The sequence below is a fragment of the Podarcis pityusensis genome (genome assembly GCF_964106645.2).
Source record: "Podarcis pityusensis genome assembly, chromosome: 6".
Lineage (NCBI taxonomy): Eukaryota > Metazoa > Chordata > Lepidosauria > Squamata > Lacertidae > Podarcis > Podarcis pityusensis.
This window is the reverse complement of record NC_138030.1, coordinates 72124485-72152425: the sequence shown is the minus strand read 5'-3', so window position 1 is coordinate 72152425 and position 27941 is coordinate 72124485. Positions and strand designations below refer to the sequence as shown.

General features: G+C 45.7%; 1 protein-coding gene across 5 annotated transcripts in view; it reads right to left on the bottom strand.

The window, feature by feature from the left end:
• The window catches only part of LRRC8D (leucine rich repeat containing 8 VRAC subunit D), a 76691-nt gene that overhangs the window by 25957 nt on the left and 22793 nt on the right, over window positions 1-27941 (bottom strand). The window contains exon 1 of one of the 5 annotated variants that reach the window (XM_081008602.1): window positions 18638-18779. The exons of 1 other annotated variant lie outside the window; for it this stretch is intronic. The gene's annotated coding sequence lies outside the window, so the exon portion shown is untranslated. Of the gene's footprint in view, window positions 1-17465; window positions 17914-18637; window positions 18780-27941 lie in introns of those variants that run through there. 3 more of the 5 variants (XM_081008600.1, XM_081008599.1, XM_081008603.1) reach the window with 3 other exon arrangements.

Genomic DNA, 27941 nt, shown 5'->3' with positions numbered 1-27941 from the left:
CTTTCATGTTCAATGGCAGACATCCTAAAGTCTAACCTCAAGCAGCACCCGTTCCTTCGTTCACTCATTGCCTTTCTGTCAAAAGATCCCTAAGCCAACTTATAACAGGTTGGTAACAATATCAAGTGAAAAACAACCCACCAACCCACCCCGCCTCCAACTTGCAAGTACTTTCTTATTAAAACCCTGAAGACCCCTATTTCCCCCCCACAAAGGGCAATGTTCTAGTTCTCATTGTTATGGAGAAAACAAAAAGAAGATAGCAAGATACTCTAAATCAGCATTTCCCAAACTTGGGCATCTAACTGTTTTTGGACTAGAACTCCCATCATCCCTAGCTAGCAAGACCAGTGGTCAGAGATGATGGGAACTGTAGTCCAAAAGCAGCCGGAGTCACAAGTTCGAGAAACGCTACTCTAAAGGTTCAAAGCGAACATACCCACCAGAAAGAAAACGTCAAGATGTTTGCAAAACCAGTTTCTAAATCTATCCCAGTTTAGGTAGCATTTTCTCACTGAAGCGTTGTTATAGCATCCACAAGAATATTTACAGGAACAGAGAGGCGGTCTATTATGATACAGGGAACTTAATAGAAAAAGACATGGCACTTCCTGTCCTACAGCCTCTAGACTGTCTCTCCGTGCCAAAACACCCAAGATGCTCTTTCACTTCTCCTTGCCTCTAGCACAATTTTAACATGTAAACACATCTACTGTGCATACACAAACTCTTTCTTTAAACTTCAAACAGAAATGCAGGAAGTTGCTGAGTTCTGACTCTTTTTATAGGGTGGGGCACTATCTTTTTTTTTTTTTTTTTTTAGTATGCACACTGTGTTCCAACCATTTTCAAGAATATCACACGAAGGTCGTGTTTTCTTTTGTCTACCTACCATAAACTTACAAAAGAATGCACACAGGCTGACATAAACACATCATGCTTTCCTAGGGAACAGTTATTCAGATTAAAATCTAATTCAATCTGGAATTACCGGTAATTGTTCCAGCCCTATACGATATATCTATATGCATATATGATATATCTATATGGACAAGGAGTTTCTTACAGACAGCATGCAACCAGTTCAGCAAGGCATGAGTTATGATTCCTTTAAACAGAAAAGTGAGCTGTTTTGTTTCTGAACATGCTACTGACGGTCAATGCCTTTGCATGGCTGCTCCTCCTTCTAACTAGTGAAAAGCAAGCCACAGTGAGGAAGAAGTCCCAAGCTTGGTTCTGGCATAATTCAAAAGGTTATTGAAGAGTTAGAGGAATAAATTATGCCCTTAAAAGCCCCATTCTAAAAACTCTTTGTTTCTTACTTGAGATTTCCCTACGGTTTGGAGCCAACGGGTTATTCCCAGCTAAGTTATACTCAACAATAGACCCAGCAAAATTAATCAATTTACTCTGAGTATGACTAACGTTGGATATGACTCAATATTTTTATGGTTGCCTGGCTAGGTTTTTTTCGCCTTAATTTTTTGGGTGTTTATTTTTTTATTTTTTAACTGCAGCTTCTGGTTCCATCCCTCCCTCCTCAGGGATGGTTTAACATATAAAAAAACAAACATCTTTATATGGATATTTATTTCCAGACCTTCTAGACAGCTTACTACAATTAAAGTCAGTTAACTATACACAGTAATATTCCATTAAAAAAAAAAAAAAGATCAGTACGACAAAATAGAAGCAGGCTCAGAAGATAAAGGAAATTATTTGCTAGGCAAAACAATGGATGCACACACACACACACTATGGGTATAACATTAAGAACGTGGAGGTAAAAATTGAGAAAAGACTAGCATGAGGGGTTGGATACAAGCTGTTGTAGATCCAACTAAGCCGTACTCAGAGGAGACTCACTGAAATTAATGGACATTGATTTCAATGGCTCTGCTCCAAGTATGTCTGGGCTAGATGCAACCGAAGATCTGTGTTAAAGAGATGACAGCTGGATGGCATTTTAAAATGACTTAGATTTCCCCGTACGTTTTACCATCCAGTGGAACACGGTCAAACAAACCTCCTGGACCACAGAATTTTGGACCTTTGGGATGATCACTGAAAACACCCCTTCTGTTGTTTCCCATCAACCAAATGACTCTCCTGATCTGTTCACTGGCAAATACGCACTTGAGATTCAGCTATGCCCTCCGTGTCTTTAGAACCGTCAGGACCTTGGACAGCAACTTCCCCCTCCCCAAAAACAGGGGGGTTCAAAGAAAGCACAAGGTCTTTGAGGATGGCACAGGCCTCTTTCTTGACGTGTGGCCCATGTCCTACACAGATGTAAGCATCAGGTAGGCAAAAGCATTTGCACCATCCCTATTAAACTGCATTGCAGGGTATTTGTTTCGACACAAGTATGTCAACTAACTCATTGGCATGCATGGCAGGTTTGTGCTGCGCCATCTCTGCCGACAGGACTATCCTTCAGCCTGCCATTTAGGTTAGCAGAAATCAGCAGAGGGATGGCCCAGCCATTACAGAAACTTGTGGACACAAGGTGAATCAGTGCCCGATATCGGGGAAAGCTCTCCGCCTACCCTAAGCACATAGCCCAGTAGCATATTGTTGGGTTCGCCAGATTCTTCCAGTGCAATCTACTCTACTGAAATTATCGGCTCACTTCCGCTTTCAACTTACAGTGCAAGTACTCTTGGTGTCGATACACAAAAGAGGTGCTTTTTTCCTCCCAACCCACTGATGTGCTGTAGCAACTCAGCAGGAAAAAGCAATCCTACTTAGGAATTCGTATTACACTGCAGCTCCATCTAAACTAAACTAAAATTAAGAGTTCATGGTTAAAGTATGCCCCAAATGGCAAGTTCTGTCTTAGAGTGTTGAAATTTAGGCAGCATTATACATGGCCGGCCTTCAGGAAGTGCAAGGTTCTGCTGAATGATAAAAGGACTCCTTTGTAGCTGACAAAATGATGAATGAACACACACAGCCATGCAAGGCTACACTACCCACGCCTAAACAGCATTTCCTTCTTAGGCATGCATTAAATTAAAAGCCAGCCCAACAAGTAAATGGTACCCATCTTTATCCCATGAAAATACAAAATTGGAAGCATCCAAATGACAAAATAGCTCCACATTAAGACATTTTGTTCCTTTTGTACATCAGGGAATCCCCAAACTGCTACTATCCTAGGTTAAATTGACAGGATCTTTTGAGCTTCCCTGCATACAAGATGAATGTAAACACAAGCAGTTCAACAAAGCATGGCTAACTTTCTCCTTGGCCAGAGGCTGGGAAATCAAAGGACCATATGCCACATGGCATGCTTGAAGCATGTCAAGAATGTAAACCATCTTCCAAGAAGTCAAAAGCCTACAATTCAAAATAAGTAAGAGAGAGAGTGAGTGTGATATCAATAACCTCTAGCTTTATTCCACAACCCATGAAAAATAATGTTAACTGGTGTGTGGGACTAAGAGAGGGAACCTCTGCTCAGTACACTTAGGCCAGAGACTGTGCCGATGTTCAATTTTCTATTTAAAAGACATATCAGTGTCTTATAACACTAGGAATAGGCTAATGACTCAACCTGGTGTCTTATGTAGGCAAGCAATTTATAGCCAAATTTAGAAGCATTTCGTATCGGTAGCAAAAATATAAGCCCACAGTTTTTATTTTAGCACCTGAGAAAAACAGATCTCCAGGCATTAAAATGAATACAGTCGGACATTCTTGTAAGTTGGACTTGAATGTGCGTGCTGCAAAATTCAATGTGGTTTTCACCCAAGTAGACTGGAGGAGGGAGGCTGCCTAGTCAAGCCTCTTCTTCAATCTCCTCTCCCCCTCCCTGAACAATCCAATAAAGACTTAGCAGCGCTTTGGCAAAGCCAAATATAGAGAAGTATTTCGGTAACCTACGACGTAACATTTGACACACAAGCACCCCAGCACTATTGCATGCAGCTCAAAATGGTACAGTCATCTGCTCTTTGTGTAGACAAGCCCACAATAATAATAAAAATTCTGATACTTTTAACATCACCAACGTATAAAACCCATAGGCACACTATGCATTTCTATCCAAACCTTCAAAAGTTACCATATTTTTCCGTCTATAAGACGCCCCCATGTATAAGACGCCTCCTATTTTGGGGGACTCAAGATTTAAGAAAACCCACCCATGGCACTATCCGTGTATAAGACGCCTCCTAATTTTGGACATTATTTTTGGGGGGGAAACCTTAGTCTTATACATGGAAAAATATGGTACTTCCTGTCTGCTGCTGGTACAGTTTGAGGGGCAAGCAAGAGTTGGGGACTCATTCAAAGAACCAACTTTCCCCATCATTCTGTGACAGGGAGAATATGCTATCTGATACAAAATGTCATAAACATGCCATCTGCTCCCAGAGATTCTCTGTTAATTCCAAAAACTCAAATTTGAGCCTAAGAGATTTCTAGGGTAAACAGAGAGTTCCTTGGGTAACTGGGCTATGTAGCAGTTTTTGCACCCAATTTCTTTCATTTATTCTTTAAAAACCATGTCAGCGTGAGCTGGGAAAACTACCTCCAGCAAATCTGGTTCAATAAGCTTCTGTCAGGTATGGAAACTAGCAACAGGTGCCTCAGTAATTATATTGCTACTGTCACTTTTGACTTTTGAGTAGAGATGTACAGCCTGAAGTTTTCAAGGCAAGCTTTCCAAGTAGCTCCTGGTGGTCTGAATCCACACAATCACTGGATTTTGCTTTAAATTCTGCTTATAAGGTCTTCACTAGTAACCAGAAGTGGGAGAGAATTATTCCACTCAGGTTAGCCCCATAATGGGGACACCTGAGTCAGCGGTAGCAGTCACATGTCACAGAGGCAACGTGCTTTATGCAACTGCAAAGAGGCAGAGAATTATTAATTAATGGGAAAGGTTGTGCTCATACAGCTTGCATGAGATGCATCTAAAGTGGGTTAAAAGCTCTAGCTGTCCAATGTGAAAAGTGACCAGTGAAAAATATAGCTACTTTCATAACCAGCAGCTGGGAATATAAAATAAAATAGCCTAGTCATCCCAAACCATCACATGCACGGAAATGAAAGATGAAGATTCAGGTTATTGGGACGTTAGAAATCAGAAAGGTACAGAACTGAAAGACAAACATTTACACAGGAAAAGAAAGCTGAACGAAAGTGCATCCTGCAATAGCTGGCATATCTGATCCCTGTGCTAACCCCGAAACAAGTGACCAGTGTTAGAATATCAGATATATACCGTATTTTTTGCTCTATAAGACTCACTTTTTCCCTCCTAAAAAGTAAGGGGAAATGTGTGTGCGTCTTATGGAGCGAATGCAGGCTGCGCAGCTATCCCAGAAGCCAGAACAGCAAGAGGGATTGCTGCTTTCACTGCGCAGCGATCCCTCTTGCTGTTCTGGCTTCTGAGATTCAGAATATTTTTTTTCTTGTTTTCCTCCTCCAAAAACTAGGTGCGTCTTGTGGTCTGGTGCGTCTTATAGAGCGAAAAATACGGTAACCTAATTGCCAAACAGCACCTTAAATCTATGTTATGGTCACCACAATGGAATGTCTAGACGCCTTTTCCCCCATTGAGGTTTATTATTATTATTATTATTATTATTATTTCATTTTACTACTATACCGCTTTATATTTTAAAGAACAAATCTCAAGGCTGTTTACAAGACATTGAAACCTTAAATAAAACAATCCAGAATAAAACAAATTCAAGCTGCAAGGAAAATATTTCCAATCCTTCTCTAAGTTACATTTTGCTTTTCCCAGTTGCCATCCTGGCATCCAGAGATCTGCACATGGTTGCAACTGGACCCATGCTTGTTGCAAAATGCGCCTAGCGCCTGGCTAATTTCTAACACTGCAAGTGACTAACCCGTAAAGGACTCACAAAGGACTTTCCATGTGTACCAGAGATATGCCAGCATTTGCTATAGAGAGGTACATTTCTAAACATGCAATGGACATGCACCAAGGGAAAAACACCCCCAAGACTGCTCCCCTCCCAGTTGAATCCCCCCACTAGTATTTCAGAATATTCTCTCCCCCCCCCCCACTTCACCTCTTTACAAGTTAGCCAAAGCAAATGCCCATCCACACTGCATAAAACGCAAAGCAACTTTTAGAGGTGGTTTGGATGCAACATGCCAGGCATAATAAAGCGCGGCTTATCAAATGATCATTTTGTGTGATTAGCAAACAGATATAAAACCACAGTTCTCCATTTGGGGCACAGTGATTGAAAGACCAAAGAGCTGGAGCCAAAGCTCACTTCCAGCTAGATAAACAATAGTTAATTGAGCCATAAACACTTTGACTAAAACAACCCTCGGGACAATGATGGATGGGAGTTTTTGCAGAGTCTTCTGCAGTGTAGTCTATTCCACCTTCCTATACATCCCCCAATTGCACGTAAAGAGGCAGGTAAATATTTAACTACCAAATAAACTCTAGCATTTTGGAAGAAGGATGCAAGTAAAATCATTATTGTGTGGGGTAGAAGCAAAATTCGAGGAAGGTGATAGCCGGAAAGGCTGTGCCTAATTCAGCAATAATTTCAGCCAACAGAACCCCATTTGCAGATTAAAAACCTCATTTTGCTTTTTACATCAAAATCTCACCCACAGAGCTCTCTAACAGCAGCTAGTCACTAGGTAAGAAAACTTTTCAAACTGCGGGACGAGGTAACCACGTACAGAATGGCATCTCACAGGCAACCAGTGTTAGAAACTCAGATATTTAAGTTAGGCTGGGGTTGCCCTGTTCAAAAAGTAAATCTACACTTCTGACATGGGTTGCCCAGACATTTAAGTGAGCTCTGCCCAGACACTGTTTCCGATGGCCGAAACCAGGCAGTGTCCAGGATATGTATAGCAACCCTAGGGGCCAAATGGCTCCTCCTTAAAACCAAGGTTAAAGGTAAAGGGACCCCTGACCATTAGGTCCAGTTGCTGACGACTCTGGGGTTGCGCCGCTCATCTCGCTTTACTGGCCGAGGGAGCCGGCCTACAGCTTCTGGGTCATGTGGCCAGCATGACTAAGCTGCTTTTGGCAAACCAGAGCAGCGCATGGAAATACATTTACCTTCCCGCTGGAGCAGTACCTATTTATCTATTTGCACTGCGTGCTTTCGAACTGCTAGGTTGGCAGGAGCAGGGACTGAGCAACGGGAGCTCACCCCATCGCGGGGATTTGAACCGCCGACCTTCTGATCAGCAAGCCCTAGGCTCTGTGGTTTAACCACAGCGCCACCCGCGTCCCTAAAACCAAGGTTACATCTGCCAAAACAGAATGTCTAGCTGCCATTTTGGGCCAAGATGGATCTAGAGTCTTTTTTAAAAAAAGGATGGACTGTGATTGATTCTCAGTTAAACATCTGGCTAGTTCAGGCGACAAGCTAGATTAAGAGCTTTGAGGACTTAAAGATGAAAAGTCAGTTTGTCCAGGGACAGTCCACATATATATTGGCCTGTTCCAACCTCTTTTTCTTAATGGTGACACAGACCATTCATAACATAATATGCTTCGCAACTGTGAGCAGGGCAGTGGGGTTGGGATTTGGGTTCCTTAAATTCATTCCAATTGTGCTAACAAAACAGAACTGATAGACTTCTAAAGGTGGTTTGCATGAAGCCTGGTGGCCCGTGCAAAAGTCAACGTGCATCGATGTTTCGTGAGACTGATACAAGCACAGCTCTGCACCTGCTAATGGCTCGCATGTGACGTCTTCCACATGGAACACTGGCAGCTACAACAAGCGGAACAAGTGGATGCACCTCCAGAGGCATGCGTGCCAGTCAGCCCCTGCAGGAATGCTTTTCAAAATCTTGCGGTGCGGAGGGGGAAAATTACCTCCCTTCCCTTGAAGAAGATGCACATCCGCAACGCAGGTAAAGACTTAATTTTTAATGCACCCCAAAATTTAGTCTATATTCAAATCTCGGTCTGATGGTGGCCAGAACACACAGGAAGAGTCATGTGCCGGTTTTGGCCCCGCTCTCTCCGCCATCCGAATCTGCCGTCTTTATCTGAACAAAAACCATGAAGCAAGGAAGATGGTGTGATAAATTATTGGCGTGGCAAAGCCTGCCTTTTGTTTGGTTGCCATGAGTAGCCGATGGGCTCCTGCCCAGTTCAAAATGGCTCAAGACACAAAAAGGATCAAAATGAGCACAGTGCTGTTCGAGACAACTCAGTCCTCATCCCTATAGGTTTGCTTAATGCAAAGGCAAAGGGACCCCTGACCATTAGGTCCAGTCGTGGCCGACTCTGGGGTTGCGGCACTCATCTCACTTTATTGGCCGAGGGAGCCGGCATACAGCTTCCGGGTCATGTGGCCAGCATGACTAAGCCGCTTCTGGCAAACCAGAGCAGCGCACGGAAACGCCGTTTACCTTCCCGCTGGAGCAGTACCTATTTATCTACTTGCACTTTGAAGTGCTTTCGAACTGCTGGGTTGGCAGGAGCAGGGACTGAGCAACGGGAGCTCACCCCGTCACAGGGATTCGAACCGCCGACCTTCGGATCAGCAAGTCCTAGGCTCTGTGGTTTAACCCACAGCGCCACCACAGTCAATTTCCTCATACCACCATCTCCAAACTTCTCCCCCCAATTTTTTTGTTTTGTTTAAGTCTAAAGTGTATGCGTATTCTAAGAAACTTTGATATAAGGAAATTTCTAGTACTCAAAAATTACTTCTATAAAACCAAAAACGTTATAGTGTTTCAAATTAGCCAGGCGCATTTTGCACCTGGCTTTCGACCACCTGTGACCAAGTGAGGATGCCTGTGTACCAGGATAGCGCCTGATGTCTCCACCATGCCTAGGGATCATTGGATCGGGACTGTTTTCACATAGTAACGCCCCATTCTGTAGAATTCTATCCGTTCTATTTTACCTGCACAATAGGAGTGACTTTCTGGAACCAAATTTCTTTTTCTCTACAGCCTGCGCAGGAACAGTCACCATGAAGAAAAACGGGTCGGAATAGGCCGATATATACGTGGACTGTCCCTGGATCAAGTGACTTTTCTTCTTTAAGCCCTCAAAGCTCTTAACCTAGCTCAAGGTTGTCCTCTGAAGTAGCCAGATGTTTAACTGAGAATCAATCGCAGTCAGCCCATCCTTTGAAAAACAAGAGCCATCTTGCCCCAAGGACATTCTGTTCTGGCGACTGTAACCTTGGTTTTATTTAACTATTTGGCACCTAGCTTATTTATCTGAGTTGCTAACACTACATGAGAGAAGGAAGAGAGAGTTCTTGGTGGAAGCTTTATTTCCTACCCATGATCATGAGATTACAGACTTGAGATTCCCACTAGGTCATGTAACCTGGACCAGAGCCAGCACGTTTTACCCTAATATACTTACTGCATAATCTTCTAAATGCTTACTCAGAAGAAAATCCCACGGTGTACAAATGGTGCATGTTCCCTAGAATAAGCATGTTAGCCTGGAAGCCTTAATTTGTGGGACAGGGATGGGAACTTCCCTTGCATAATCAGAAGTCATTTATTTTCTCGAAGCTTTAGCAAATGAAAGCCTGTCTCGGTGATAAGCTATTCAAAGCAAAGCCCGCTGCCAAGGTTGCTTCCAGGGATGGGGTCAGGAGAAAACGCTGCAAATCAACAAGGCCTCCGAGATTTAAGGTCAGACTCAAAGAAGAACCTTGTTGCTGAACTCATTCTCACCTCTCTTCCTTTATATTCCTTTTCCAAGCCACACAAAAGACCACAGCGGTAGATTTTGCTAGCTGCATCATCCGTGATCACACTCCCACATGGTTTAGGTGCATGAAATAACACAGACAATCAATATTTTTTAAAAAAATAAGATAAAATTGCAGGACACGACTTACATAAACAACAGGACAGACAGGATAGCCAGAGTGGCAAATAATCAAGATGCCTCTTGTCATAGTCATTAAAACTTGCGTAACAGACCCAATAATACGTTTTTCTCCAAGCTTCGCATCACATCTTATGAAACTTCCTGTCATTTTCAAAAGGGTGGGAAGAGAAAATTTAACAATGAAAAAGGTAATCTGCTACTTGTTTGTTGGTTCCAACTGCTCCAATTGTCCCAGTAGGATGATCCGGACAAAGAAAAGAAATACATTGGGTTTGGGATTTTAAAACTACTTTTAAATTTAAGAATCTCAAGATGTGATCATTTTCTTGTAACAGTGCATCACAGAATATATACTGGCAGGACCTGTAAAACTGGCCACTGTGTGTGTGTGTGTGTGTGTGTGTGTGTGTGAAAAGAGAGAGAGAGAGCGAGAGAGAGAGAGAGAGAGAGAGAGAGAGAGAGAGAGACTGTTATTTGCCTGTATTTTATAATGGTAGAAGACTCAAAAGGAATGTTCAGGGAAACAGGTAACTGAGGCTAGGATTACTGAGATTCTAAAACCCTGCACAATTTAAAATTACAAAAACAAGAGCTTAGGTATTCTGAAATACTACCATCGTAACTATTAACAGCAGGCTATTTGACCTTCCTTTTGAGAAAGACAAAACAGAACAGTTTCACTACTACCCAAAGTATTTACATCCTGTTGTAGCTTCTGCTTTGTTTTGACAGTTTTCTGTATATGATCTCTCTCTCTTTCTGCCTGTCTCGCACAAGTTCAAATCCAGCAAGTCTTTATACCATGGGCAGAAATAGGCAACGGGCTTTCTGTCTGAATCATAGTTCATTCACACATGCATACACACACACAGTGCAGAGAAAGTCACACAGGTCAATTGTCCTGATATTTTTATAAAAAAATAAAAGACCACTTTTGCTAACTTCAAAACAAGCTTTAAAAAAGGTAAAGGTAAAGGACCCCTGACAGTTAAGTCCAGTCGCAGACGACTCTGGGATTGCGGTGCTCATCTCGTTTTACAGGCTGAGGGAGCCGGTGTACAGCTTCCGGGTCATGTGGCCAGCATGACTAAGTTGCTACTGGCGAACCAGAGCAGCGCATGGAAACGCCATTTACTTTCCCGCCAGAGCGGTACTTATTTATCTACTTGCACTTTTTTTGTGTGCTTTCAAACTGCTAGGTTGGCAGGAGCTGGGACCGAGAAACAGGAGCTCACCCTGTCGTGGGGATTCGAACCGCTGACCTTCTGATCGGCAAGCCCAAGAGGCTCAGTGGTTTAGACCACAGTGCCTTTAATGCTGGCATTCCTTATCTTCAAATCATGCTGTGCCCCTCAAAAACTAGTAAAGCATAAGTCCCAATACTTGTACTATCTCCAGAAAGTCTGGCTACCCACCTTTCCCATCAATAAGACAGACAGTTACCTAGTGACTGAAACACACCCATATGCCCCACCAGGATCAAATTCTGCCCTTCGCTGAGCACCTTTATAGTGTACTTATACCCATACACTTCCAGCTGCAGATCACAGAAGAGGCAAGAAGCCAATACAAGATTGCTGTTCCCTCCCACCACTTAGCCTTATTGCTTTTCTCCCACCAGAAGTGCCCATTAGAAGCATCAGCCATTAGGCATCCCAAGTCAGAAGCCACAATTTAACTCTATAACTACATTTCCTTTCGGAATAGCTTCGGAGGTCACTGAAGAAGCACACCAGACAATGGAGCACCACAAGACCCATTTCCGCACAGCGTTCGAAATTAGCAGGGAGCCAGGCGCTTTTTTGTGCCTAAGGATTCTCCGTTGGCGAGCAGCTCCCAAAGTCTGGGTGCCATTTTTTTGCGCCCGGCTGACACTCAAGGATTACTGAAATGTATGTGCTTCGAAACCTCAGGGTATATGTTAAGGATAGACAACACGTTAAGGAGTTTTAACAATACGGAGTAGAGTGTTTTGAAAACTGAAGTGTGGTACCAATATTTTATTGTCAACACCAAATTAAACATGTACAGTGGTACCTCGGGTTAAGTACTTAATTCGTTCTGGAGGTCTGTTCTTAACCTGAAACTGTTCTTAACCTGAAGCACCACTTTAGCTAATGGGGCCTCCTGCTGCCACCGGAGCATGATTTCTGTTCTCATCCTGAAGCAAAGTTCTTAACCTGAAGCACTATTTCTGGGTTAGCAGAGTCTGTAACCTGAAGCGTATGTAACCTGAAGCGTATGTAACCTGAGGTACCACTGTATTCTGATAAAAACGTGATATTAACAATGTGTCACTTATGTGAATTGCGTATTAGTTCATGCTTATCGAAATAATAAATAAAAAGTGTTGCCGACCCCCACAAATGGCGACCAGACATTCTGTTTGGGCGCCCACAACACAGGTCACAGGAGCCATTTGGCTCCTAGCTTTTCTATCCCAATTTCTAACTTCCACATTGCTTCCACATTGAACCAAGGGTGCTGCTTGCTCCACAGGGAAGTTGTGCTGGCTGTACACACAGATACAACCTGAGCAGGTTCCTCCACACAAAGGTTTCCCTTCGAGTGTTTATAAGCAGCAGAAGGCAGAGACATTTGAGAGGACTGTGCTCCTACAGTAACGTCCCAAGCCATTCGCAGAAACGACTAGCTCGCCTGCCTAGGTGCAACTTACAAAACAACAACGGTTTGCTTCCGTCAGGGGAACTCCCAACCAGCCTCCCTGCCCTATGTGCAAAAAGGCAGCAAAGGTACAAATTACCAGCTACATTCCAGAATATCGCCTTGTTATCTACAAGCTCAAAACAGTTCTTATGGGACGGAGCTTATCCTGCAAAACACACAATAGCTGAAGAAGTAAAGATAAATAAACGCCGCTTAATTGATCTCCAGAGCTTCCAGTGAAACAGCAAAGTTCACTGCAGGTTCTGTGAACAAAAAGGCAGCGTTTTTCAAAACCTGGAAATCTGGAGAAAACGAAAGAAGCCTCAGAGGTGGAACACTAGAATGCGGCTCAGTGGCTAGCCTCCCTCTAAGATCGACTTTTCTGCATCTTAAATCTACTCCCACTTTACTTACCATCAGCTTCAAAAAAAGGAAAAGAAACGGACCACTGTTCTTCATTTTTCTCCAGCTGCCTTTTTAAATGTGGGATTATAGAGATGAGAATGCTCAAAGCTTTAAACCTGGTTTTGTTTAGGATTATCGTAGCTCTCCCTACTCCCAAAGGGTCTTGTTAAAGGGCCAAGCCAGGGCATGAAGATTGTAATAATGATGGTGATTAATCTGGAATCCTCAAACCATCCAACTTCTTATTTTTTTTGGGGGGGGGGGAGACAGGAATTTCTAACCTGTCCTACTCCCAACGGGCTAGAATAGCTAGACCACTTAAAATAGCATATCTATTCAATATACTAGGGACGCGGGTGGCGATGTGGGTTAAACCACAGAGCCTAGGACTTGCTGATCGAAAGGTCGGCGGTTCGAATCCCCGTGGCGGGGTGAGCTCCCGTCATTTGGTCCCAGCTCCTTCCCACCTAGCAGTTCGAAAGCACCTCCGGGTGCAAGTAGATAAATACTTTCTAGCGGGAAGGTAAACGGCGTTTCCGTGTGCGGCGCTGGTGCTGGCTCGCCAGATGCAGCTTCGTCACGCTGGCCACGTGACCCGGAAGTGTCTTCGGACAGCGCCGGCTCCCGGCCTATAGAGTGAGATGAGCGCGCAACCCTAGAGTCGGTCACGACTGGCCCTGATGGGCAGGGGTACCTTTATTCAATATACTGCAGTATATTATATTCAGAATTAGCTCATACAACTATGCAGGCATAAGATGGTATAGCCACATGATTATATAGGTATATGTTACCTGAAAAGCATTCTTTTTAAGCCTACGTGCTGTGATGCAGCCCCAGAACTTGATTAAGTACGTTAGCCGCAATCTAGAAGCTGCAAAGGTGGTGGTAGTTTTCAAATTCATTGCGAAATATTTGCATTTGGTGCTTATAGCATCATCTTTGGGAGAAGACTTATTTTCCCCTCCGGGGTCAACACGTATCCTAAACATTGTGTGAATAGCCACACCTCCAAAACCATCCCAGTTAAAGATCTTCCAGGCTCAGCCTGGAGAACTTTTGCAATCACTCAGAATCCTAGTCTACATGCCCTCGTAGTATCAACTTGACACGTGAACGGCACAGCTATGAGTTCCAGTAACTTGATGGATTCGTCAATGAGGACCATTGATGTGGCCTCACTGATCTTGCAAAAGACCTCCACAGTTTGGCAGACTTGCATGCGTGCTGACTGAGTTCTGACAGAGTCTCACAGAAGAGATTTTATCTGGCCACTTTTCAGGAATCTTCCCAGCTGCCCACCATGGTATTACTAGCACCAAATTCTTCTCCAAGGCCAGAAGCTGAGAGAAGGGGTGAGTGGGAGAGCTTGGTGTTGACCAGCTCACTGGGGATAGGAATACCAAAGAAGGAGAGCAGAACCATACATGGTTTTTGTTGTGTTATATCTATATCCTGCTTTTTGGCCCAAAGGTCTGCAGGGTGGTGATCGGCAGGACCGAGGCAGAAAACACTAAGATCATGGGGTAAAGGAGAAACGAAAGTTTAGAAATTAGAGGAGCAGCTTTAACAATGCACAAACAAGAGAAACCACGAAAGCTCTCTTCTCAAAGGTGCAGGCTACAGGCAGGAGTTAAAAACAAGGAGCAGCACTCCTCTCAAGAAAGGGTATTGACTTTTTGGGTGGGTCTGCCTGCTGGTTCAGAGTGGCAGTTCTTGCCTGATTGAGTTTGGTCCTCAAAAAAAGTCCTGGCAGTGTTCGAAACTCCCATTGTTCTAGGCGCATTTTGCGACAGGGAATTCCATCAGCACGAGCCATTTCTGAGTTCTGGGGGCAGTACTGCACCTAAGATTTCTGATTAAAACTGCAGAGTGGAAGGAAAGGGAGACCTTTTTCTGCCTCCCCACTTCCAGCAACCCTCCAAGGCTGGAGAAGAGACCACCTTAAGAATATTAGGGGGGTGGGAAGGGGAAAGACCAGGCCATGTGAAAAATGAACATAATATTTTAGCTGCAGTTCATTCATTTTCAGCTTTGTATTCTTGCTATTAAAAAGGGTGCCTCGAAATTCCGTTGTTGCGCCCACAACCTCGATTTAAGGTGCCATTTAGCTCCTAGATTTCAAACCTCAGTTTCTAACACTGCAGGTCAGATACAGTAATTGGAGTCTTTCATTTCCTATAGAAAATAGCTAAAGGTAGAATAAAAAGGTAAAGGGACCCCTGACCATTAGGTCCAGTCGTGACCGACTCTGGGGTTGTGGCGCTCATCTCGCTTTATTGGCCGAGGGAGCCTGCGTACAGCTTCCGGGTCATGTGGCCAGCATGACTAAGCCCCTTCTGGCAAACCAGAGCAGCACACGAAAACGCCGTTTACCTTCCCGCAGGAGCGGTATCTATTTATCTACTTGCACTTTGACATGCTTTCGAACTGCTAGGTTGGCAGGGGCAGGGACTGAGCAACGGGAGCTCACCCTGTCTCAGGGATTCAAACCCGACCTTCTGATCGGCAAGTCCTAGGCTCTTTGGTTTAACCCACAGCGCTACCCACGTCCCCAAAGGTAGAATAACTATAGTTTAAAAGCTACTCACAAGTAGACTGGGCATGTTTATTATCTTCACTGGCATGTGAGCAATCGCGCCACCAAAAGAGGTCATCCCCCGCCCCCTGACTCACTGTAAAACTCAAAACAGATTTAAGTATTTTCCCCCCATGACCAAAGTAATTTCCATGTACACACCCTTAACACTCTTGAATTACAGAGAACGGCCAGGCATCTGCTTTCTTCCACAATTCCAGATGTTTAAGCAGATTTGTTACAAACAAACAAAAAAGGAACTGGGAGTTCTTTTTCAGAAGTGTTTGGCACGCCATAGTTCCAGCCGGAACTCTAGCTTAAAGTTGCTCTTGGGGACAGGATGAAAATGGACAGACTGTGATGAACAGATTCTTTGGGCGGGGGGGGGGGGAATCAAAGCAGCTCTTCCCAGAAAAAAATGACAACCCTGCTATCAGTTAACTTTCTGCATGCCTGCTAGCTGTTAAAAGCAGAGGAGCTCTGATGTTAAAGAAGCTGATAACTCTGCCAGATCAAGGAATGCAATCCAGCTAGGCCCCATTGATTTTAAATGCAGTCCGTCAGGCTAGACTGCAACCTGCAAACATTGCTTGCACAGAGGAATCCTAGGAAGTAAGTTCCACTAAATTCAATGGGATTTACTCACAAGTAATTGGGTATAGGGTTGCACCCTTTGCTATCTCTCTGCACACTCTAGTGCTGCTTGGGTAGACGATTGCTAATGATTTACTGCTAGTTAACTTCTGCAACTACCACGGCTAACATTTTACCCGCCCCCAGTGGGGAAAATGCAGTAAAATGTACGTTGCTACCCTTAAGATTCATCTGCAGTTATGGGCACCCTGGTTAATTTCTGCTGAAATGACAGTTGCAAGATTTGGAGTTGGCTATAATAGTCTCCATCTCCATTCACCCTTATATGCTACATGACAGTCTGCACAAGGAAACTTATTCTGGACAATGTTTTAAGAGAAGAAATAAGGTGAGATTTTAAAAATGAGAAAATATAGCTGAAAGAAAAGGAAAGTTGTCACCAGGAAAGTTACTGGAAGAATAACTCAGCTGAGAGAGGACGAGTAAAGTATGACCACAATTTTATTCAGGTAAAAACCTATTTTGGTGCTAGAACATTATATAAGCAACTACCGATCCACCCAAAATAATTGTCGTCACCAAGAGTTTTTCCAGAGAAAACAGCATGAAATGTCTGTACATAACACAACCTTACATCAGTTGTTCCAAAATGCAATTGGGGATTATCTATCTATCTATCTGTTCCTTGTTTGTTCTGTTTACTAACATCACACACTCAAAACAAAAGCTCTCTGTACAAAAACAGATTAATAGCACCAATTAACCCCTGGGTCTGGAGAAACACAGGAGAGCAGACATGGGCAAAAACATGCCCAGTGATGCTTCCCTCAATTCCTATTTAGGTGCAAAGAAAGGGGGTGGGGGCTTGTTCCGTGCCCCCCCCAACTCAGGCCTTGCTCACCTATATCAAGCACTCACACCTTGCCAATCGCCACTCAGCTCTGCCAGATTACAAGACAGCTTGCAAAAGTCTGCAAATGGAGGGGACCAGGCGAACTGTTGTGGCATCACTCATTGCAGCAACATCCTAGCAAGCATCAAAACACGGACCCTTGTTTACTGCAGTTAGTGGCATTATTGGCATCTTATATGGAGCTGTATTCCACCTTCCGAGTAGTGCTGCCCCCCCTCCAACCAAACTCCATTGATATATGGCATACGTGTATTATTAATAATAATAATAATAATAATAATAAATATCAAGGGCTTTAGAATAAATGTCAGGCAGGCTTTTGTTTCTTGCAACTCTAACAGGACAGGATGCAATAGGGAGCGGGGGAAGAGAGCCCTCCCACAACCTCAAAGAACTTTGCACCGGAAAACCTCCTCCTTTGAAATGCACACACACACACACCAAAAAAATATTAGAGAGAAACACACTCAACCTGCCGGGTTGTCTTTCCTTCTGCACCGCTTGACGGGGAAGAGGTGGCCAAGGTGATGGCGGGCCCTCGCTCCGCACCCACCCACCCCGCTTTTGAAAATAAAAATAAAAATGAAATTGATTACGATCTGGGGGGTGGCGGGAGCAAAGGGCAGCCGCGGCGCCTGCTCTCCTTATTCTCCCAAGCGGCCCTCGCAGCTCGGCGCCGGTCGCCCTCCTCCGGCCCGAGCCAGTTCGCCCCGGTGCTGCACGCGATTCCCCTCCCCGGCCGGCAGCATCGTCCTCGGGGGGCTGCGCGGGCGCGGGAACAAAGGACCGGCGGCGGCGGCGGCGGCGGCGGCAGCGGCAGCAGCAGCCGGCGCTCGCAGGCTGGAATAAGCCGGTCTCGGGGAAGCAGGCTCATTGCGAAGCCCCCATGGAGGACAACGGCGCGCCGCTCCCGAGCCGGGCTGTGCGTCGGGGGCGCGCCGATGGGCGGCGCGCGTGTGTGTGTGTGTGTGTGTGTGTGTGCGCGCGCGGCGGCGCCTTTGCAAGCTCGGCAGTGGCGGCCAGGCGTGCCAACTTGGCCCCGCGATCGTGGGTGCCCATGGGGAATTTTGTGGGTGCTCGGGCATACAGGGAGTTGCCACCAATGGCAGCGGGCGCCATGCAGCGTGCACGGCCCTGGCAGCAAAAATTGGTGGGTGCCCGGCCCCTTCATGGGGAATTTTGTGGGCGCTTGGGCACCCAGGGAGCTGGCACCTAAAGCACTTATGGCAGGCTGCTTGCAAGCGCCGGAGGTGGCGGGCGAAAGGGACAGAAGCTTGCACCGTTTGCAGGCGCCGTCGAGCAAACGGGGGCCGTCCGAGACCTGTTTTCCCCCGTTGCCCGGCCTTGGAAAAAGCTGCAGTCCAGGAGGCTTCTGGGGAGAAGCGAGGAGCGCGCCGCAAAGAAGGGGGCGAATATCGCAGCCATGGGTCACGCCGGGGCAGCCCTGCGCAACGCTTCCTGCGGAGAAACGAAAGGGGGAGAGGAGAAAAACAACAACCCAGGTTGCACTCCGGTTCTCCCTCCGTCCCCCCCCCCCACATCAATCTGGATCAAGGATCTGCCCCCTCCCGTCTCCCAGCACCGATCCGACGCGATCCACTCACGCCACCCCCACCCCAAGCACGCGCCGGTCACACACTTTGCGCACAGCCCTCGGAAGTTTCCCGTCGGTGGCGGCGCCGCTGCTTTGCCTCGCCAGGTCTCCAGACTCAGACTGGTTTCCCCGGGCAGGATGGGCAAGTGCACCTTGCAAGATGCGGCGAGGCGGGAACTAGCAGCCTGGGGCCCATTGCGGCGAGCGGAACTCCCTCTCCACGCCGACTGCTGGTTTTGCAGAAGCGGCTACATAGGCACACCGCACCGGAGCGTGCATGTCTGCTTGCGTAACAGTTTCTTGAGAGGGGAGGAATCATGCCCCTTTCCAGAAGTGTGTGTGCAAAGAGTCCCCCCTCCACCAACCCTTTATAAAACCAAAGTTACGTTAGGGACGCGCCCCTTGGCTTGCAATCCAGCCAGGAGCTCCGATGGCTCTGGATTCATAACTCCGAAATTTGGAATCCCCTCCAAAACTGTGCCAAAGCAAGGAACCATGCTCCTGAGCAGATCTTGCCCGCTGGATGGTTCTGTTGCTCCAAAGCGAGTGTCATGTACACTAGATAGTGTGGGTCATGCATTCCTTCAGGACAGTGCCTGCACCCAGGGCCATCAGGTAAGGCGACTGTCTCAGATGACAGGATAGGGGGAGGGGCAGCAGATCCCAATGTTGATCTTTCTCTCTTCCTATGCCTCACTCACCCCTTCTTCCCTGGCCAGGGCAGGAGGCACCATTTTGGGGTTCACTTCAGAGGCCAAAACTTTTTGGGTGGGCCCCGATGATTTCTTACGGAGATTTTAAAATGTTTCCATTTAAATGTCAAAAGAAGCCTTCCAAGGCCACTGTGAATTTTGCAGGCCAACCACCCCTGAAATCTCCTCACCTTCTTGTAGGCCAGGTGATGGAGACCCCCATGGCTCTCTAGGGATTGCTGAGCTCAAATTCCCATGAGCTCCAACTGTGGTGGCCAATGATGATGGGAACTGGAGTCCAGCAGGGCCACTGGTCCCCCGCTCCTGCCACAGGCTCTTCGCTTTCCCTAGCACTTACATTTGAAGGAGCCAAGGTGTGGCCTCACACCTGTCTAGGCTAAATTTGGAAACCAAGATGAGGAGGAGGGGAACTAGCAGCCTTATACAGGCTGCCTTGGTATTACGATACGGCTAGCTACAGTTTAGCCTGTCCCCAGCTCCCCTGTCCGCCTGTACTGCCTACGATCACAGAAGCAGCTGTCCACAGTTTAGCAGACTAATGCTTATCACGCCTGTAGTACTGTGAGCAAGTTATGGGTATGGACAGGAAGTTCAACTGACTGGCAAGGGAACAGTGCAAGTCAATCACACTTCCTGTTTGTCAGATGTCATGAAGAGACAGAGGGTGCTTACTGGAAATATGCTGTTAAGGTGAAGGTGACTTTACACATTTTTTAGCCTCTTTCTCCACTCACAATGGGTAATACTGAAATCAACCTGTCAACCTAGCAGTTCAAAAGCACGCCAAAAAGTGCTAGTAGAGAAATAGGTGGCTCCCTCGGCCTGTAAAGCGAGATGAGCGCCACAAGCCCAGAGTCGTCTGTGATTGGACTTAACTCTCATGGGTCCTTTACCTTTTAGGGTGCGACAGCACTGATATAACCTGTTGCTTTTCTTTCAGAGACCTTAATACTTTGCCCCTTTTGTAAAAACCCTGCCGCCATTTTTTCTGGTGCCACCACTGCTAGGCGGCCCAAGGGAAGGTCTTGAATTATCATGACTGGGGGGCACCCAACAGGATTGGTGCTTTCAACCCCTGTCCTGCCTTCAGATAGGGGGAAAAGGAGCACACTCCCTTAGCAGATACACATTACAGTCGCGACAAGTACAGTCGCAATTGCACCCCATAACAGTAGGGAAGTGGATATGTGTGTTTATTTAGTTTTGTGCACATCACAAGGAGGTGCTACACATAGCAACAGGTCCCTACAGAATGCTTTTAACGGTGTGCCTGTAGCAACATCAAATGTGCATCTGTAAAGCACACAATGCAGATTCCACATATGAACTACATACAAACCTAACTTTTCAACAAACATCCCCAAACCTTAACTCTGCTGAAAAAGCAGCAGCAATTCTAGGTACTGTATAGAACTTTGTGATGTGTCTTCCAGACTCAAAGGAAATATTTGAACCACTCTTCAAGATGCAAAGATCATTTGCATGTAAGAACTTCACATCTCTTCAGTGAAAGCTGAGTGCTTCCTCGTTTTCTGGGATATGATATCTTCATTTTTAACTCTGTTGCAATATACAATGCAAATAAGAAGGGAAATAACACAGGCAGAATTAAATGAAATTAGGAAAGTCTCAAAAACAGGATTACATTCACCTGGGAGAACAATCAGACCTGATGTAACAACTAAATCAACAGTGTTGTTAATTAATGGCTGCAAACCGATAACAACTGAAACTATAAACAAATGCTTGGACACCATAATTGCAAGTTTTCACAATGCAATAATAATATTACATCTTATCCAAACTCTCTTATATGACAAAAAGAGGTCCACTGCAAATGGTTGCAGTGGCATTTGCTGCCGTATAAACCAAGTATTTCCCAGCGATTGCAACAGGTATGCTTTTCTACGTGTATACGAGAAATAAACTTAATAAGCAGCTTGTGGTGTTTAGGCTACAACACTCCTAAACCTGAAAGGCTGTAGAAGCCTTCTTGATTTACACCATCATTAAAAGAAGTACATGGCTGAAACCTGTCCTGGAGGAAACCGCGCCCAACCACGATGCTTTGAAAAGGTATTTTCACCCAGACTCAGAAAATAACTTGGTTCATTCCAAACCAAAGGGAACCCTGTTGCAGTCCAAGGGAGCTTCCAAACCCCAGCAGCAAGGAAGGGGTGTCCCTCTCACCCTCCACTCACTGGCATATCCCAAAGCCTAAAAGGGAGCAGGTGGCGCTGTGGTCTAAACCACTGAGTCTCTTGGGCTTGCCAATCAGAAGGTCAGCGGTTCGAATCCGTGCAACAGGGTGAGCTACCGTTGCTCTGTCCCAGCTCCTGCCAACCTAGCAGTTCAAAAGCACACCAGTGCGAGTAGATAAATAGGTACCGCTGTGGCAGGAAGGTAAAGGGTGTTTCTGTGCACTCTGGTTTCCGTCACGGAAGCGGTTTAGTCATGCTGGCCATGCTGACCTGGAAAAGCTGTCTGCGGACAAACACCGGCTCCCTCTGCCCAAAAAGCGAGATGAGCGCTGCACCCCTTAGTCTGAACTTGACTTAACCATCCAAGGGTCCTTTACCTTTATCCTGAAGCCTCTAAGCCAGGTGTGGGAACAGGGAGAACCCGCCCATTGCCACCACTGCAGCACAGAAAGCAAGGTAAACAGATGGGAGGGTGGAAGCTGAATTTATCCAGCTTGATCCAAGCCAAAGATCCCTCAGGGCAATAAAGTTCACCTTGCATGTGAAGTGAGCATTGTGAAGATTTTTGTTTCCCAGGGCATTTCATTTGGCAGTGTGTTCCAACACACCCCCCCCAAACTATGCAAAGTGAATTTAGGGATCCATCCTTTCTTTGGTTAGTAGTGGAGCCACCGAAATGAAAAACAGATTTTACACTCAACAGTATTAACAGCATGTATGACAGGGGTCAGCAAACTTTTTCAGCAGGGGGCCAGTCCACTGTCCCTCAGACCTTGTGGGGGGCTGGACTTTATGGGTGGGGTTGAACAAATTCCTATGCCCCACAAATAACTCAGAGATGCATTTTAAATAAAAACACACATTCTGCTCATGTAAAAACACCAAGCAGGCCCCACAAATAACCCAGAGATGCATTTTAAATAAAATGGCACAATCTGCTCATGTAAAAACACACTGATTCCTGGACCGTCTGTGGGCCAGATTTGGAAGGCGATTGGGCCAGATCCGGCCCCCGGGCCTTAGTTTGCCTACCCATGGTGTACGATTTCAGGGAAACCTTTACCTTGCCAATACTGAAAGGGAAATGTCCAGGGTAGGGGAGAGGAGATGGAGGAAGAGGGCTGAGAAGGGAGCAGGGGAAGCCCCAGAACTCAAGTGCCACTCAGTTATTCCCATCATCCTGTTCCCTTGACTCCAAACTGAGTCCCCATGACTAACAGCCTTTGTACAGATGAGCCAGCCGCTAAATGAGTAAGGATCTCATGAGCACTGACAAGGAAGGAAGGAGCTCCATGTTCCTCTCCTGGCAGACCCAAATATAGCATGCCAGAAAGAAAGAAAGAAGGTGGGAATCATCCCTTTCCCTCCAACCAAGTTCAGAAGGGACCAGAGCTTACTCTGCCTCAGGGGGGGGGGGGTGTCACTAAATCTAGTGCCCCAGAATAGGAGCTTTCGTTATCTTTTAAAGGTAGTCTATATGTAGTTCTAGGGGTGTGGGTGGCGCTGTGGGTTAAACCACAGAGCCTAGGACTTGCCGATCAGAAGGTCGGCGGTTCGAATCCCCGTGACGGGGTGAGCTCCCGTTGCTCTGTCCCTGCTCCTGCCAACTTAGCAGTTCGAAAGCACGTCAAAGTGCAAGTAGATAAATAGGTACCACTCCAGCGGGAAGGTAAACGGCGTTTCCGTGCGCTGCTCTGGTTCGCCAGAAGCGGCTTAGTCATGCTGGCCACATGACCCGGAAACTGTATACCGGCTCCCTCGGCCAATAAAGCGAGATGAGCGCCGCAACCCCAGAGTCGGTCATGACTGGACCTAATGGTCAGGGGTCCCTTTACCTTTAATTTATATGTAGTTCTCCTAGAAATATGGTTATTATGGAACAGAAGGTGCAGGTACCTCCTAAGAGATTTCTGTGAAATGTGTGTGAATGTTGTGTGACTACTATGAATATTTTTTCTGGTACTGAGGAATGTTCCCTGCTGTTTTAAGCAGCAGCAGCAGCATCTGTCTGTATGTGTTGTGTGTGTCCACAATTAGGACCGGCAGGACATAGATGACTTCCCATAAGATTGTTGGGGGTGGCTGCCTTGCTTATTTTGTGTTAAGCTACAATACACACACACACACCAACTATTTTGTGACTGGCGCCCCCACCCTCTCAAAATTAAAAATGTGATCACTGGTCCCAAAAGGTTGGCAACCCCTGCTCTACCTCCTTCCTGGCACTGAATGTATGAAAGAAGCAAGCCTTTCATTGCACAACAATCTCTTCTTGTATGCATCATTGCATTTATCCAGATGTAAATCCCATGTTGTAATTTATGACAATAAAGCAGGCCAGCTGCCAAAGTGGAGTTTGAATGAATGCAAAAAAGGAAAGTAGCGCTTGTTGCTTGTACAGACAAACTCAGCTGAGCAAGTTGCACACCAGCTTTGTACACATCATCATTCTAAGATTAACTCGTCTCCACATTCTTATCCTTGCTTTCCTCAGCCGCATTTGCACCTTTCTGTGCAAGCACACTAAGAAGGTACACTCAAACAATGATGGGGTTGACTCTCCCTTCAACAGTGTTAGCAATTAGCCAGGCGCATTTTGCAACTGGAGCGGGTCCAGTTGAGACCGTGTGGAGATCTCTGTATGCCAGAATGACAACTGGGTAAAGCAAAATGTAACTTGGAGAAGGATCTGAAATATTTCCCTTGCAGCTTAAATTTGTTTTATTCTGGATTGTTTTATTTAATGTTTCAATGTCTTGTAAACAGCTTTGAGATTTGGTCTTTAAAATATAAAGTGGTATATAAATAAAATAATAATTATAAACCCCACTGTAAAAAAAAAAGGCGCCTAGACATTCCATTGTGGTGACCATAAGTTTAAGGTACCATTTGGCAATTAGGTTATACAATGGTACCTCGGGTTAAGAACTTAATTTGTTCTGGAAGTCCGTTCTTAACCTGAAACTGTTCTTAACCTGAGGTACCACTTTAGCTAATGGGGCCTCCCGCTGCCGCTGCACCACTGCCGCACGATTTCTGTTCTCATCCTGAAGCAAAGTTCTTAACCTGAGGTAATATTTCTGGGTTAGTGGAGTTTGTAACCTGAAGCGTATGTAACCTGAAGCGTATGTAACCCGAGGTACCACTGTATTTCCATGGCAAGGTCTAAGCATGACCTGCTAGCTCACCTTTGGGCAAGGTAGACTACACTGTAAAGCAGTGGTGGCCAAACTCAGCCCTCCAGATGTTTTGGGACTACAACTCCCATCATCCCTAGCTAACAAGCAGTGGTCAGGGATGATGGGAATTGTAGTCCCAAAATACGATTTCTGTTCTCATCCTGAAGCAAAGTTCTTAACCCAAGGTACTATTTCTGGGTTAGCAGAGTCTGTAACCTGAAGCATCTGTAACCTGAAGCATCTGTAACCCGAGGTACCACTGTATATCTGAATTTCTAACACTGCGGTCTTGAATCAGCACGGAAAGTGTTTTGCATAAACTAATTCCCAGCCGTTTTGTGGTGAGCAGGTGGGAATAGGCCAATGGTCACACTGGTACAAAATATCTAAAGGGCTGTCGCCTGGAGCAAGATTATTTTCTCCTACTCCGGAGGCTAGGACCAAACCAATAGAGTCAAGTTACAAGAAAGGAGATTCCGACTTAACCTCAGGAAGAACTTTGTGATGGTAAGAGCTATTCAAGAGGGGAAGGGACTTCCTTGGGAGGTTGCGAGCTCTACTTCCTTGGAGGTTTTTAAGCAGAGGTTGGATGGCCATCTGCCATGGATGCTTGAGTCAAGATTCCTGCATTGCAGGGGGTTGGACTCGATGACCCCGAGGGTTCCTTCCAGCGATACAATCCTACGACAAGTGCATCAGTTATATTTCTATGCTGAATCTCCAGCTGTCATGACAGAAGCACATGGAAGAGGTGAACCATCATTGATCTCTTAGATTGTTGCCATGAGACATCTGAAAATGCATCAAGCGTAAGTTCATTCATCAACGATAACAGTTTTGTTGCTGCCTCCTTTTCTACCTTTTCTGTTGTATCCAATGAAATGAGGACTTTCTAAGCCCTTTCATAGCTGGCAAATGACTTCACATTTGCATTCCTGGAAAATGAGGCAAGACCCACTAAAATGTTTTCACAGTAAGATATCCAGTTAGTGTGCAAGAGCTGCCACGGAGATGGACTGGAATGTGTTTTTAGACGGCAGCCCAACGTTTAGCTATACATTTGTACATCTAGAGTTTTTCTCCCCGTTTTAAGCAATCTCAACTGTCTTGATGTTTTTTTGACCACAGTTTCTTGAAGGACAAATGTGATCCAAGAAGAAAAACCATACCTTGAGTACATCTTTGTGACTGCTCTCAAGTGACTTTTCTGTTAATGTCCCTGAATGAATAACTTCCGTATCTGCAGCACAGACCACCTTAGTCCCAAGTAGGGTGGAAAAGCTGTCATCTTGCCTGCTGTCAGCTATGTTTAAAAAATCCAATTATTGTTTGAAAGGCATTCTTACAACTTGAAAAAGACAGTTGGCGAATTGCACCAAAAAATCATGAACTTAGGGGATATATATATATATCTCCATGACATTTCTTTTGTCTTATTTCAGATCTTTTGATTGACAACTGTTTCACCACCTAACACCATGTCAATCTCATTCAGCTGAACACAACACAAGGGAAAGAATGGGGGGGGGGGGCAAAACATGACTGACAGAGTTCCATGGCTTTGGAAGAAAACATTCATCTACAGTCACACAATTTACAATCATTGACGACGTGCCTGACTTTCCAGGAGCCTTAAAGAATGAGGATTTGTCACGTTTGTTGATCAAGCCATCAATGTAACAGAAAGCAAGCAACGGTGTGTCAGAAGATAACTGAGCATTTGTGACAGAGCCTTTTCTGCAACACATAGGATTCTCTCCATTTGGTGTCTCTCCAACTGCTTTCTACAAGACTCCTTGCCTCCGCAGCCACCTCCCCCCAACCGGTTTTCATCACCTTCCATCCTTCAAAGCAAAAGCTGACAACTTCTATCCTATGGTGGGCTTTAAAACTGCTATCTATTGCACACTTGGGCCTAAACCTGTGTCTGTGCTATAACATTTCAAACTATGAGAAGGTGGGGGCGCTAGCCTGTGTGAATTCACCTCCATATTAAAATTCTGTACACAGGACACTGGGGACGCGGGTGGCGCTGTGGGTCAAACCACAGAGCCTAGGACTTGCCGATCAGAAGGTCGGCGGTTCGAATCCCCATGACGGGGTGAGTTCCCGTCACTCGGTCCCAGCTCCTGCCAACCTAGCAGTTCGAAAGCACGTCAAAGTGCAAGTAGATAAATAGGTACCGCTCTGGTGGGAAGGTAAACGGCGTTTCCGTGCGCTGCTCTGGTTCGCCAGAAGGGGCTTTGTCATGCTGGCCACATGACCCGGAAGCTGTACGTCGGCTCCCTCGGCCAATAAAGTGAGATGAGCGCCACAACCCCAGAGTCGGTCACGACTGGACCTAATGGTCAGGGGTCCTTTACCTTTACCTTACACAGGACACTAGTGCCATGTTCAGGCATTTGCCCCAAAATGCAGTTTAAAAGTGTGCATGGGGCCAAGAGCACACACACAAGCCCGACCCCCATGTACATCCACCCCCCATAGGCATCAGGCTCAACCTTCTTATGTTGCACAGGGAGAGTCTAGGGACTGAGTAGACAGAAACTTCACACACACACACACACACATACAGAGAGAGAGAGAGAGAGAGAGATGCTCAGGTGAACATCTCAACAGGGCTACAATGTCAGGGTGAAGGGCTCTAGCCCAACTTTCTCCCTAAATGCTAAATTTTCTATGTTTTGTAGGGAGCGCATTCTATCAGTCTACTTGAAGACTGAAGTACCGTATTTTTCCCTCCATAAGACGCACAGACATTTCCCCTTACTTTTTAGGAAGAAAAAAGTGCGTCTTATGGAGTGAATGCGTGGTTCCTGGAGCCGAATTGCCCAGGGCGAAAAGCAGATTATGCTTTTTTTTAAAAAAAAAAGAGAGAGAGGGAAGTGGCTGTTGAAACAAAGCTGCTGATCGGCCAGCGATTGGGAGGGAGATAAGGGACGCTAGCAATAAAGGAGGCTGCCTGGGAGCAGGGAGGTAAAGACAGCAAACTTGCAAGGAGAGGAGGCAGGAAGACTAAAGCAATGAGGGGAGAAATTTGAAGAAAAGGAGGAGCAAAAAATTGCTCCAGTTAAGGAAAAGACACTATGGCAAACAAGAGGGAAGGGAGTGTTGAAAGGAAGCAGCTGATCGGCAAGCAATCAGGAAGAGAGATAAGGGAAGCCACAATGGCACAAAAACATGGTTACAAAGCATGGATCCACATGGATCCTCAGGATTTTTGCATTGCGCTACCGCAAACTCACTGTCAAATCAC